The following is a 13,153-nucleotide window of genomic DNA, read 5'->3' on the forward strand; positions in this document are numbered from 1 at the left end:
CCTCTCTCTCTGGTGTGTTTCAGAAATCTTGGAGTTCTGCCAAATATTGCATCTCAAATATTGCTCTAGGCCCGAAACGTCAGCCTTCCTGCTCCTATGATGCTGCTTGGCCTGCTGTGTTCATCCAGCTCTGCACCTTGTTGTCTCAACCACCAGAGACTGACTTACCAAGGGGTGTGTGTGTGTGTGTGTGTGTAAGTCAATGAGAATAAATAAACTTTTTTGACTCACAGAAGCAATATATTTAATTAGGATTCTCAGACTATGAGAAAACACGTATATCTTGCCATATAAAAACATACTGATCATGACGAGTAAGAGGGCATGTGCACTTTGTCCATTACAACGGTTGGAATCCATATGGGTTCTTATGAGCAATCAGTGGAGCTATGATTGTTTTATAAAACTGGGAGGTACAGACTAATTAAGATGGCGTCAAATGGAATTGTGGCTGGAAATGTTTCAAATCTCAAAGAAGTGAGACCTAACATCTGGTCCTCCTCAAAGTCTCTGTAACTAGTCACTAACGTGGAAATAAACTATATTTTGTTAACTATTAGAGACTTCTAATTAAAGCAGGAAGTGATTTTCCTCTACCACACTAGATCAAGCAGGCCCTGTCATTTCTACGCCTTTTTTAAATAAACTTTAAACAACTTAGACAACAGCTGGTGGGGCACTGAAACTAAAGCAAAAATCAAATGGTCAACTGCGATGAAAACTTAGCAAAGTTAAACTAAAATATCACCTCTTGGGATGATGATGCAACCCAGTCACTGCAGAGATCTCTGGCCCCTGAAGGTACCTATTGTGCCAGTGGACTCTGCATGCTCCATCTCCACGGACACCTGAACACAGATTGGCATTTCCATGGACACCAGAGCACACAAAGAGGAGGGGCAGACAGTCAGGTGTTATGACTCTGCCCATGATAGATTCCCTGAATGAGTTGGTGAAGGTTATCCTCTGATCTGCCCTCCCTCGCTTCCCCTCTTAGGTTCAAAGAGAATGGTATCAGCAACCTTCATCACAAGCAGCAACTCAGACGATGTAGTGAGCTAGCATGACCATACAGCAGCAAACCTTACCCAGAGACTAGCTTCTTCTTTCAGATTTGATAATTAATTGAATTTGAATTTCCCTAGCTGCTGAGGTGGGAGTTAAATTCGCATCGCAGGCATTGGTCTGGGCTTTTGGATCGTTAATCCAATAACATTGCCACTGCACTACCATTGTCCTTAGGGATGAAAGGGAATGTTGGCAGGTCAAACTAAAACCTGGTGGAATTGTTGTGCAACTAACCATTGCAGAGTTAGCACACCATACTAGCAGTGCTCCTGGTCAAAAATCTTTCTCAACTTTTCAGCATACTTTGACAGAAATTCTTTTACTCTGTTGGCATGCTGTAAACTGGACAGAAGGACTCTTAAATTGGAGAGTAAGTTATTCCTTTTCCATTCCAAATCAGTTCTGACTGTGTTTTTAAACTGCGCGCACCAAGAACATAAGCCTGAGGCTGAGTGCTATTTTTCGTTAAACATGTAGATATGCAGATTGAATCCCAGTGGTGTAGATCTAGAAAGCTACATTACAGATTAAGGAAACAACAGCAGCTTTCTCTGCAGCCTGAAATAGGCCAAAGCCTGATCGCCAGAAGAGATGGCTCGGAAAAAGTGTTTAATTCTCACGCCTTGGACTCTTCACAAATCACTCACTACCCAGTAACCCTCTGATCCTGCATTTGCTCAATTCTGGCCTGTGGCCTACAAGTGCCTGAAATTAATAGTGGAGAAGCTAATGTTCTGCTGACTAGTATCCTTCGGATCATTAATTCAGTTAGTGGCATAGTTATTCTACATTGTACTGAGACCAATAGCTGGAGAAACTGGTATTGAATTCCTTACAGTTGATTACCTAATGAAAGCAATTCATTCTCACTTAAGGACCACATCCTATTGTTGCTGATGTTAACTCAGCAGTGGGCAAGGAGCTTGCCATGTGAGAACATAACAAGAAAGTCCTGGTGTGTTTGCCTGTGAGCTCCCATAAGGGTTTCCTTATCCAGGGGTACTCAGTGCCTGATGTAGGGACCTGGAACTGGGAAGGGAAAGGTCACTGAAAACAAACACCTTGCTCATGCATACTGAGCACTCCTTGTGACCACTCCACCCCACCATCTGCACTGTGTCTCTTGTTGTTCCAAAGTCTTGAGTGGATCCTACACCAGCACCAACTCCTGGGGGTGATGCTGCACACAGAAGAGCTGCTAGCTTGGATTGCCCAGCAGTTCTTAGCTGGCAAGACATCTGCCCCCCGAGGGTCCTTGATATCGGGAAATTTTCACTACTTGTCTAAGGTGCATCAGACTTTCCAGAAAAGAAGTGATTCAAAACCCCCATCACCTGCTCATGATTCCCTTAGAGTTCAAATAGTGAGACTGTTCTGAGATTGGAGCTGAGGGCATCAGGTGATTACTTGGACAAAAATAGTGTCCAAAGATATGGGGAGAAAAGCAGTAAATTGACACTTGGTAATGATGCTCATTTGATGAACTGGTACAGGCATGATGGGCCGAATGCCCTTCTTTGGCACTTTAACAATTCTGTGATTCTGTGATTATGAGTTACATTCTTGGGCTAGTTTAGAAAGAACCTCACCCTAATGGAGCTATTAGATGCTGACAATAATGGTCCTCACACTAAAGTGCCAGTCTTCCAATCCTGAGCAACTTCTGTATAATTCTTCTCTCTTGAAAAAACAATTGAATGAAACTGTCTTTGTTGGTTGACTCATCCTAATGCAATTTGTAAAAGGCACCAAATCTTCTCCTAATAAAGTTGTGGTGTAGTGTTGAACAGCAACCATGAAGTGATGCTTATACAAAGTTAGAATAGAGTTGGAATGAAGCTACTTAAGTAGTTATACAGTTATAGAGTTTTACAACATGGAAAGAGCCCATTTGGGCTAATTGTCAAGCACCCATCTACTCTCATCTCATTTTCCAGCACTTCACTCTTAACCTCCTATGCTACTGCTTTAAGTGTTGTGGTGGTTCCCACTGCTACCACCCTTTCAAACAATACCTTCCAAATAGACCCCTTCCTCTGGTGAAAATATTTTCCCACAAATTTCCTCTAGACTTCTTGTTCCAAACAGTTCTGATGAACAGTCACTGCACCCAACATGTTAACTCTGTATTCTTCCCACAGATGTGCAGGATCTGTTAAGTTTGGCCAGCAATTTCTGCTTCTTTTCCCTTCATAACCTCCTGTTCCTGTATTGAATGTCTTGATTAATAAACAAAAGAATCCCGTAAGCACCATACCTTTCCTGCTACCTTTAAGGATCTATGGTTATGTACATCAAGGTGCCTCTGATCCTCGATACCTCCAAGGTTCTAGCATCCTTTGTGTACTGCCTTGCCTTATCTGTCCTCCTAAAATGCATAATCTCATACTGTTAATGATTAAATTCCTTTGTCTCTGTTCTGTCTGTCTGACCAGTGAATCTGTGTCATCCTACAGCCTAAGGCTTTCCTCCTCGCTATTTATCTCTCCACCAATTGTCATATCATCTGTGGACTTATTGATCATACATCCCACATTCACATCCAGATCATTATCATACCCTTCAAAACCAAAAGGCCCAGAACCCTGTGGTACACTGCAGTTTTCTGTAACAAAATCAACTTTTAACCATAACACACTGCTTCCTGCTGAGAAGCTAATTGAAATATGGTGCCAGAGACATGAAATCTGCTAGGCCCTGACAGTGGCGAGCATTTCCATCCCTCTGGCATTGCGATTCTCTGAGAAAGCTACCCAACAGCTCAGTCACATAACTAATAAGATGGAGAGTAAAAGATCATGTGAGAAAAGTCATTTTGAGCTACAGCTGACCGGGTGCCATCAATCTCACTTGCCAAAACGCTTCTACTGAAAATGAGAAAATTCTGTCCACTGACTTGAATCATGTTTAATGATATCAATTGAAATACTAAACTGGTCAAAATGAATAAAATGTAATTACCTCACAATCCATGGTGGCATTTGTACTATTTTAATATAATCAACTGTAAAAGTCATAGGGTATTAAAGGACGGATTATTGAGAATATCACCAAGTAAGCTGCAGTAAATGACCTTTTGTTATATGGTTGTTATAGCAACAGGAATAAACCATGATAACATCCTTTGCTCGGCAACCATGTAGACCTTACTAGAGTGAAATTAAATCTATTTACTTAGACGATACGTGATTCCAACAATTGTATACCAGAACCAAATTATGACAGATTGATAGGTTTGAATTGCCTTGCATTCCCCAGTGCGGTTGACTTTTTATTTCCTCAACTTTGTGTATATTTTCTTCTTTTGCAAGCTCTGAAGAATTCTTTTTTCATCTCCTCCAGAGCATCAATGCTAGTTCCAGCTAAATTGGCTGGATGAATGCTAGTTGGTAGCTTAAAAAAAATCTAATATTATCATCTGCAGCATGGATTTTAACTCATGATCTCTGTGGGTTTATCTCAGCCTAGGCTGAGATTTTCTGACTGAAGATTTGTGTCATGTTGTTAAATGTCTTGACAATTTACTACCACATGTACCTCCTGAATTTTTAAAGAACTGAATACAGCCCATGAAAGGAAAGTAAGATGTCCACAAAATAGAACCAGAATAATGATTCCCTTTTCTCTTGTTTCAATAATGATAATTATGTTCTTATTGCCCTATTGAGACATATTAAGTTATTCAGCCACTAATGAATCTGTAGAAAGCTTTCTGACCACATACCTACTCTTCCCACACCAGTTTATGTGCTGGATTGATCATAAAAAAAATACTGGCATATTTGACTGTTGAGAACTGTCCAGCAGTTGTTTTGTTTAAATGTGAACTAATGCAGATACACCGTAATTGAATATAGGAGTTGGGAAGTCATGTTGCAGCTGTATTGGACATTGGTTAGGTGACTTTTGGAGTATTGTATGCAATTCTGGTCTCTCTGCTATAGGAAGGATGTTGTGCAACCAGAAGAGGTTCAGAAAAGTTTTTCAAGGGTGTCGCCAGGGTTGGAGGGTTTGAGCTATAGGGAGAGGCTGAATAGGCTGGGACTATTTTCCCTGGAGCATCGGAGGCTGAGGGGTGACCTTACAGACTTTTACAAAGTCATGAGGGGCATGGATAGGGTAGATAGGCAAGATCTTTTCCCCGGGGTGGTAGAGTCCAAAACTAGAGAGCATAGGTTTAAGGTGAGAGGGGAAAGATATAAAAAGGACCTGGGGGGCAACTTTTTCTTGCAGAGGGTGATGCGTGTATGAAATGAGCTGCCAGAGGAAGTGGTGGAGGGTGGTATGATTACAACATTTAAAAGGCATCTGGTTGGGTGCATAAATAGGAAAGATTTAGAGGGATATGGTCCAAATGCTGGCAAATGGGACCAGATTTAAACAGGATATCTGATCGGCATGAATGAATTGGACCTAAGGGTCTGTTTCCATGATGTATATCTCTATGACTCTATTATTGGACATGTTTAAGTGAGTTGTAAATGAATGTTTTAGGTTAATAACTGGGGATCTTAAAACACATTAATAGGAAGAAGTGCATTTTACTTACTGGAATCAAACGAAATATGTCACTGAATTTGGTGCAGGTTAATCTTTTCAAATTCCTCAGATCCCACTACACAGTCAGTTGAAAGTGGCACTTAAAGATACACAGGATCAGTTACCTATGGCAATGTTTCACTTGTCATTGTATCCTGTAGGAAAGGAATATCTCGCAACATTAAGGTTAGCATTTAATGATTGACTTCGCTTTGTTGAGTTGAGGAGGAGATTCTTCACCCAAAGAATTGTGAATCTGTGAAATTCCCTGCTCAGTGAAGCAGCTGAGGCTACCTTGTTAAATGTTTTTAAGGCAAAGATAGGTAGATTTTTGAACAGTAAAGGAATTAAGGGTTATGGTGAGCGGGTGTGTCAGTGGAGCTGAGTCCATGAAAAGATCAGCCATGATCTTATTGAATGGCAGAGAGGCTAGATGGGCCAGATGGCCTACTCATGCTCCTATTTCCTATGTTCTAATGTTCTTATGTTTCTGGAATGCATGGATCAGAAAGTTTTCACCCAACGACAAACAAAGATAATTCAATATTTTTGTGGGAGAATATTTAGAAGAGGGAATAATCTGCTTTGTAAATCATTAGATGAGGCTGGTTAATTTCATTTCAGCAGTCTGACTACTATTAATTGGCTGATGGAAAGGCTGTGCTGTAACTAATAAAAAACCCCCAGCACCCTCTTCCCATTTAACAAGGGATTTGCACTGTCGAACCTCCAATAGATTTTTAACTGAGCTAACACTACTAATCACAGTATTGTTGACAGTGTAGAGAGTCAACAGGCATAAGTTACACCTTAAGAGTGAAATTTTGATTCCCTTTTGTTGCTTCTTCTTCTAAACTATACATTGTGAAATGATCAAGCATTTCATTTTATTTATAACATTTCACTCTCTATGTTGAAAACCATGAGGTAGATATTCCTCCAGCCTCATTTTCAGGCTTGTACAAGATGTTGCACTCACCAGAAGCTGGAGACATGAGGCTTCTCTGAGTTTGATGTGTGATAGATCAGCTTCTTAAAGCCTATTGTTCTGCTAGCACACTGGAAAAACAAACTCATTTGCTCCTGAGATTCACCTAACAATACTATTTTTGTCATGAAGGCATCTCAGTATAATTTCTTATAGTCACGACATTAACTTTATAGGAAGCTGTCATGAATCTTATTTTCATTTTCATTGAGATCAAAATATGTATTATTTAAAGAGAAAAGAACAAAGGGAGATCATTCAAAATGTGTAATTTCATTTCAGAATTTACATAACATTTAAATTGCATTTTGCTTTTTTAATCTACAATGTCAAACTAACTCTTGAACTAAAATGTGATTATTCAGTCCAAACCGTTAATTATTAATATTAATTATAAGAACAGAAAATCTTAAGAAAATCAAGACTTTTCCTGTAGTAAAATCCTGATGAGTTGAATCCTAGGGGAACCAGTCACAAACTTGTGTTAAGTGGAGTATCGAGGTAGCCAGGGACGCTCCTATGTAACCCAATTTGTCTACTTTTTCCATTTGCCGGATTCACTTGACGTCAACAAAATCCCAAGTGAACACATTGTACAGCAGTACATGTGTGAGAAATGTCTTCATTCTTATTGTTCACACCTTACAATGTCCTGATCTTGTAAAAGGTTTTGAAAAATGTTATGAGTTAACTCTGGAAGAACACAACATGGCATATGACACGCTTACAAAAGTTGGACTAATGCAGAGTCACCGGTGCAGAAGTTCAGCTTGTCACAGGCATCAGTCTATTTGATTTGCTATTCTGCTTTCAGGAATGGCTGACAACATTGACATACATTTTCATGCCTTCTGAAATTGACTCAGCGATTTTGCCGTATGCTTTAATAATAAATTCTGCTCTGTGGAATGGACTGAGGGATGGAGGATGCTAGGTAATATTGTTCCCAATGGTGCCTCCTTTCTCAGGAAGAAAATGTGGACAATAAAACTCAGTACTGGAGGCCATACCAAAGAACACTTAAACTGTATCTAATGTCATAATGGTCTTGGATGTCTAACCACACACCCCATCTGTCTCCAGAAGGCATTGGCTCTCTGCATATAGGGAAGCCTAGTAGTGATTGAAAGAGTATTTCTAGGAATTGGGTGGTGCTGAGCAGAGCAGTCACCAGACATGCTCCACTTGAGTTTACCAGTTTTTGGTGTGAACGAACCAGTGAACATCATTAAAGAGGGTTAGTGTTTGACAAAAATGCTATCTTGATCTTGAGCCAGGTGGGGTCGAAATGTTCCACAACATGCCTGATGGTTGATACTGACTTATGTTAGCCTCTCTTCTTCAGATTCGTCCAACCTGAGACCCATTACCAACATGGTAGCCAACACAAGTTAGATGAGGACACTTGTCCAGATAGCCCTTGAAGTGCAATAGAACAGCAAACTGCTAAAACAAGATGCTATTAAACTGAAATTCAACTGAATAAAAAAAGGAAATGGAAAATGCTTCATATACTCTATTCTAATCGACTTGTTCAGAGATGTTATTGCAAATGTCTGGAGCAGGTGGGAGTTGAATCAGGGCCTCCTGGTTCAGGAGTAGGAACACCACTGCCGTGCCACAGGCAAGTGAAAAAGGAATTAAATGTTACAATTCAGTTCTGTGGAAGATTACAGTTCTGAAGAAGATGTTTGACGCAATGTGCTAACACTGTTTAGGTTTCCAAAAACATTGACAGACTTGGTGAGTTTACCCACTGTGTTTTTATTTACACCATTTTCTGTATTTTGCTTTTATTATAGCAATGAATCTGAACTGAGGCTCCATATTATCAAGAGTTATTTTGAAGTTATTTTAATTGAAGAACATTTTGTGAGACAAGTTCCAGGTCTTAAATAAAAGGCTTGTAAAACTAATGAGATTGCATAACTTGAGGTTCACTTGAAAATTAAAGAGATCAAGAACCTAAAGCTAATAAGGTTAAGAGAGATAGTGGATTAGAAAAAAAACCCAACCTTACCAAAAGACATGATAAATAACTTTTTGCCAACAAACATTAAATTAATACTATGTCCTGTGTTTCTTTCTGGATCAAAAGAATAAAATGGTTAAAGGAAGGGGATGCTTTGAGTTAAAAGTCACACCTACAACTCTGGAGCTGAAAGCTGAATCCAGCCATGTCTAATGAGATTAAAATTTCTACTTCTTGCTGTCTGTAAAAGAATCCAAAGTTAAATGATTTTGACAGTCTGAAAACAGTTCCAAATGGATGGCCACACAGCTTACAAATTGGACACAAATTGCTGATGTCTCCTTTTGAGTCAGGTCTCCGCTTCCACACTGACTGCAGTTCGGGCTGAGCACTGAGTTATAAGTTATGTATGTTTAATGGCTGCTACAGTCTGCTCACAAAAATACTTATAGCATAGGTGGATTCTGCATGACAATGACAACTTGGCAGTGTACTTGCTATAATTGTATTTTTCTAAATCTTTTCATCAAAGAAAAGTCATGTGCCATAATTTATCATTGCAAAATGTGCAAGTTACTCAACATGTACGGTCACAAAGGAAATTATGATTCATTAAGAAAATAATATGTTAACTTTTGTCGGTTCTATTTTCACCAGTCTCTACACTTGCATTATATGCACAAGGCTGAGATGAAAATAGAAATTTCTGGAAAAGCTCAGCAGGTCTAGCAGCATCTGTGGAGAGAATCGGAGTTAACGTTTCGGGGTAATTTGACAGAGCTGCTAAGCTTTTCCAGAAATATCTATTTTTGTCTCTGATTTAAAGCATCCGCTGTTCTTTCAGCTTTTATTATACATAAGGTTGAATTGCTTTGATTGTTTTCTTGAGTAAGCTTCATGGCAGCCAGTCTGCCAAAGCCCATGTTGACTTTTTCTCTTAAAACTTCTGCACTGCAGCTTATTAATAATGCAATTGACCTCTTTGGTCTCTGTCTCATGGAGTCAGGTTATAGGAGAGGTGAACATACTCACCGCGGCTGGAATTTGCAACTTTCATGCCACTGGAACCATATTTAAACCCCAGGTCCACTGCACCTCAGATACTGCAAGCCAGGAACATGTCTTCACACACTGGTGTGCTATTTTAATTAATGGGATACAGCCCAGAAATGAAAACTTCCACCCAGCTTTGTTGACACGGGCCTGGAGGTACTGGCGGATGGGGTGGTGGAGAGGAGGGCTATCCTTTATCCTGCTGATTGGCAAAGCAGGCCATATAAACAGACCTAGCCAGCCAGGAAAAGTGATAGCAGACTGGATTAGTGCAGTGTCCCAGGTGAAGTGGAATGCACAACACAGCAGGAAGAAGGTGAATTCTGCACACCACAAGAGTAAACATTCTTATTGTCTTTCTGCTACTTCCCACTTACAAGGTCACACCACTCTCTTAATTCTGGTACTGCCTCTCATCCAGGCACATGGAATTACAACTCACAATGTAGCATGCAGCATGTTCACTCAATGGCTCTCACCTACTTCATCCTCACAAACTTTTAATCCTTCCTGCCCTTTATGCTTCCTGCTGGGATTACCTCATCACCTCTGCAGCTTTTGCATTACCACCAACATTTTATCCATTTCTATCACATTCAATCGTACATTGCAGGGAAAAAAAATCCTCATAGCTAGGCCAAAAGCTGTCAGACATAAGACTCTTCAGCCCCTATGAGTTGAAAATTCCTGGTGTATCCAATGAAGAGTGTGACTACTGATATAGGAACATGAAGACCGTCATGGGCAAACAGGCAATGATTTTCATTGCAATGTGCTGCACTGCTCTCCCTTTAACATCAATGCTAATTCATTCTTATTCTGCCCAAGCGTTCGTCTCCTTTACAGAACCAATTTCCCTCTCTTCTCTAATGCAGGCACTAGCTGGTCTCTACAAAACTCCACCAAGAAAAGCTTGGTGACTTTCAGCTCTTCCTTCACCTCTGAAGAGGAAGCCACTCAACCTTCAGAGGATGAACACAGCTTCCATCTGCACCCTCTACCCGCCCAGTCTGTATTCTTTCTACATTAGACTGGTCAGCACCATTTAGTGTGCACATCATCAGCTGGCCAAGAAAGAAACTTCCTATCTCTCTGCCAATCAGAAAACTATATCTGAATATTTACATTCACCATGGACAATCAAGGTGACAACTGCCTAACATGGGTCCTAGATTATCTGCAGGGCTGACTCTAGCTGTGTTAATTGAATGTTAGTACTCTGACTGGCATTCTACTGCTCAGCTCTGGCAATAGGTGGCAGGTTTATCAAAGTTAAATTTGACTTTCTGTCATTTCACTTTGATTTTGTCTCTAAAATATGTCTCAACTTCTGGCTTCAATCATTATTTTTCACCATTGGAAGAGTAGTTTAGGGGCAGCTTGATATTTGTTTTTGGTCTGGACTACTTTCCATGCTTTTAAGATGTATATTTCCTCACCATTGCTTTGTATAAGTCAGTGCTGAATTTTTTTCAATTTCTTTGTGATCTCCTTTCCATTTGACTGGATAGACGATGTATGGTGTTAATCTTTCCAATCCTTTTTGAAGTATCTGAATTCTTCACTTGTGAATTGTGGCCCATTGTCGCTCATCACCATACCTGGAAATTCATACCAAATGAATTGTGCCTTCAGACAAACTACAGTCTCACAAGTAGTTATTGATGTCAACTGGACCAGGTCCCAATAGTGGAAGTCAATGCATTATTTATCTTTGTACTGCATCAATTATCTTGAATATAACTGTTCTTTTATTTCCTTTATATTAATTAAAGTAAACTGGCCATAGTGGAGGCCTGTGTGCAGAGACTGCTTCATGGTAGTGGAGTGGAACATTGAAGATTTGCACCATGACTGAAGAACTGTACTGTGGCTTTGAGCGCAAGAAAGTGGAACAGTGAATTATTCCAAAATGCAGACTTGCTAGGATCAGTGCCCTGCTAATTGATTTAAACTTTAGATGGTGCAGCAGATTGGGAAGCCTCCTGTGTGCTCATTAAGACTGTAAAAATTCTTCCTTTGTTCAAGCATTAGATTGATAAGTGTGTTCGAGATAACCTCACAGACAACTGCCTGTGTTTGTTCCAGCATGGCCTTCGTTGGGGGGATGTCTCAGATAAGTACGTCTGGCAGGAGCTTTGAATGGAAATGTACTTTCATTAAAAACCAGTTAAATAATCCAAAATCAAACATTACATTATACGTAAGTGTCTAATGATTAAAAAAAACAGACTGCATATGACAGAAACTTCTCATTAACATGGAAATGTTTCAATGCTAACGCTGTAAGTGTTTACATGAAGAAAACAATTCCTTTTCTGAAGAGACTGAGTTATTGAACAAATTTATGCTTACCAGAGCTTGGAGGAAGATATCTACTCTACAAAATACAAGCATGGAAATATAACCAGGCTATAAAACAGAAGAACTTCTCATTTTTTTGCTAACAGAATTGTTCATTGAACATAATTTGAATGGGCTAGGGTCTTAATTCATGGCATGCTAATGAATAAGAAACAGGTCCCTGCCAATTATTTCAGAGATAGTAGGAACTGCAGATGCTGGAGAATCTGAGATAACAAGGTATAGAGCTGGATGAACACAGCAGGCCAAGCAGCACCAGAGGAGCAGGAAAGCTGACGTTTTGGGCCTAGACCCTTCTTCAGAAAGAAGACCCTTTTCTGAAGAAGGGCCTAGGCCCGAAACGTCAGCTTTCCTGCTCCTCCGATGCTGCTTGGCCTGCTGTGTTCATCCAGCTCTACACTTTGTTATCCCTGCCAATTATGTTTGGGAAACCCAACTCACCTAAAAGGTTTTGTAGTAAATGTTTAACAAAATCAAGGAGTAGTGCTCCTACATCTGGACCAGAAGCGCCAGGTTCAAGTCCCACTTGCTCCAGATGTGCATGATAACATTTCTGAACAGTTGATTAGAAAAGAACAGGTTACATTAAATGTTTAATGTGGGTCCTCATGGTGCAGTGCTAGTGCCCCTACCTCTGGACCTGAAGAACCAGACTCAAGTCCCACTTGCACTAGTGGTGTGAACTCTGAACAGATTGATTAGAAAATATCTAAATGTTTAATGTGCGATCGGGAAGCAGAAATTTTATCTCATGCCATTCAGATCCACTGTCAGCTTTCCAAAATCTCCAGGCCAGTCTTGAAAATTCTACCCATATTACAAGTGATGTATCTTTCATGGCTACCCTAACTTGCACCCAAAGTCACTTACAGCACAGGTAGAAGTTACAGGACAATTGCAAACCAGCTAGTACATTAAGTGCAATTACATCTCTCCAAGCACACTGCTTCTTAGAGTTAAACTTTAAGTGGCAGTTTCACTTTAGGAAAAGTAGGCTCTCAGATTAAGTTGTTCACTGTCATTAAAATAAAAATTGAATCTTGAAACAGTTCAGCTGGTACTCTACTGCCTTTATTTTAACCTTCTAAAATTCAGCTATGAGCAGTTATGTGTTAAAAAATTTTTGCAGTAGAAAAAAGCTGCCAGCTCTGAATTTCCTCAGAGTTGCT

This window comes from Rhincodon typus, chromosome 1 (assembly GCF_021869965.1).
Source record: "Rhincodon typus isolate 14 chromosome 1, sRhiTyp1.1, whole genome shotgun sequence".
NCBI classification, from domain to species: domain Eukaryota; kingdom Metazoa; phylum Chordata; class Chondrichthyes; order Orectolobiformes; family Rhincodontidae; genus Rhincodon; species Rhincodon typus.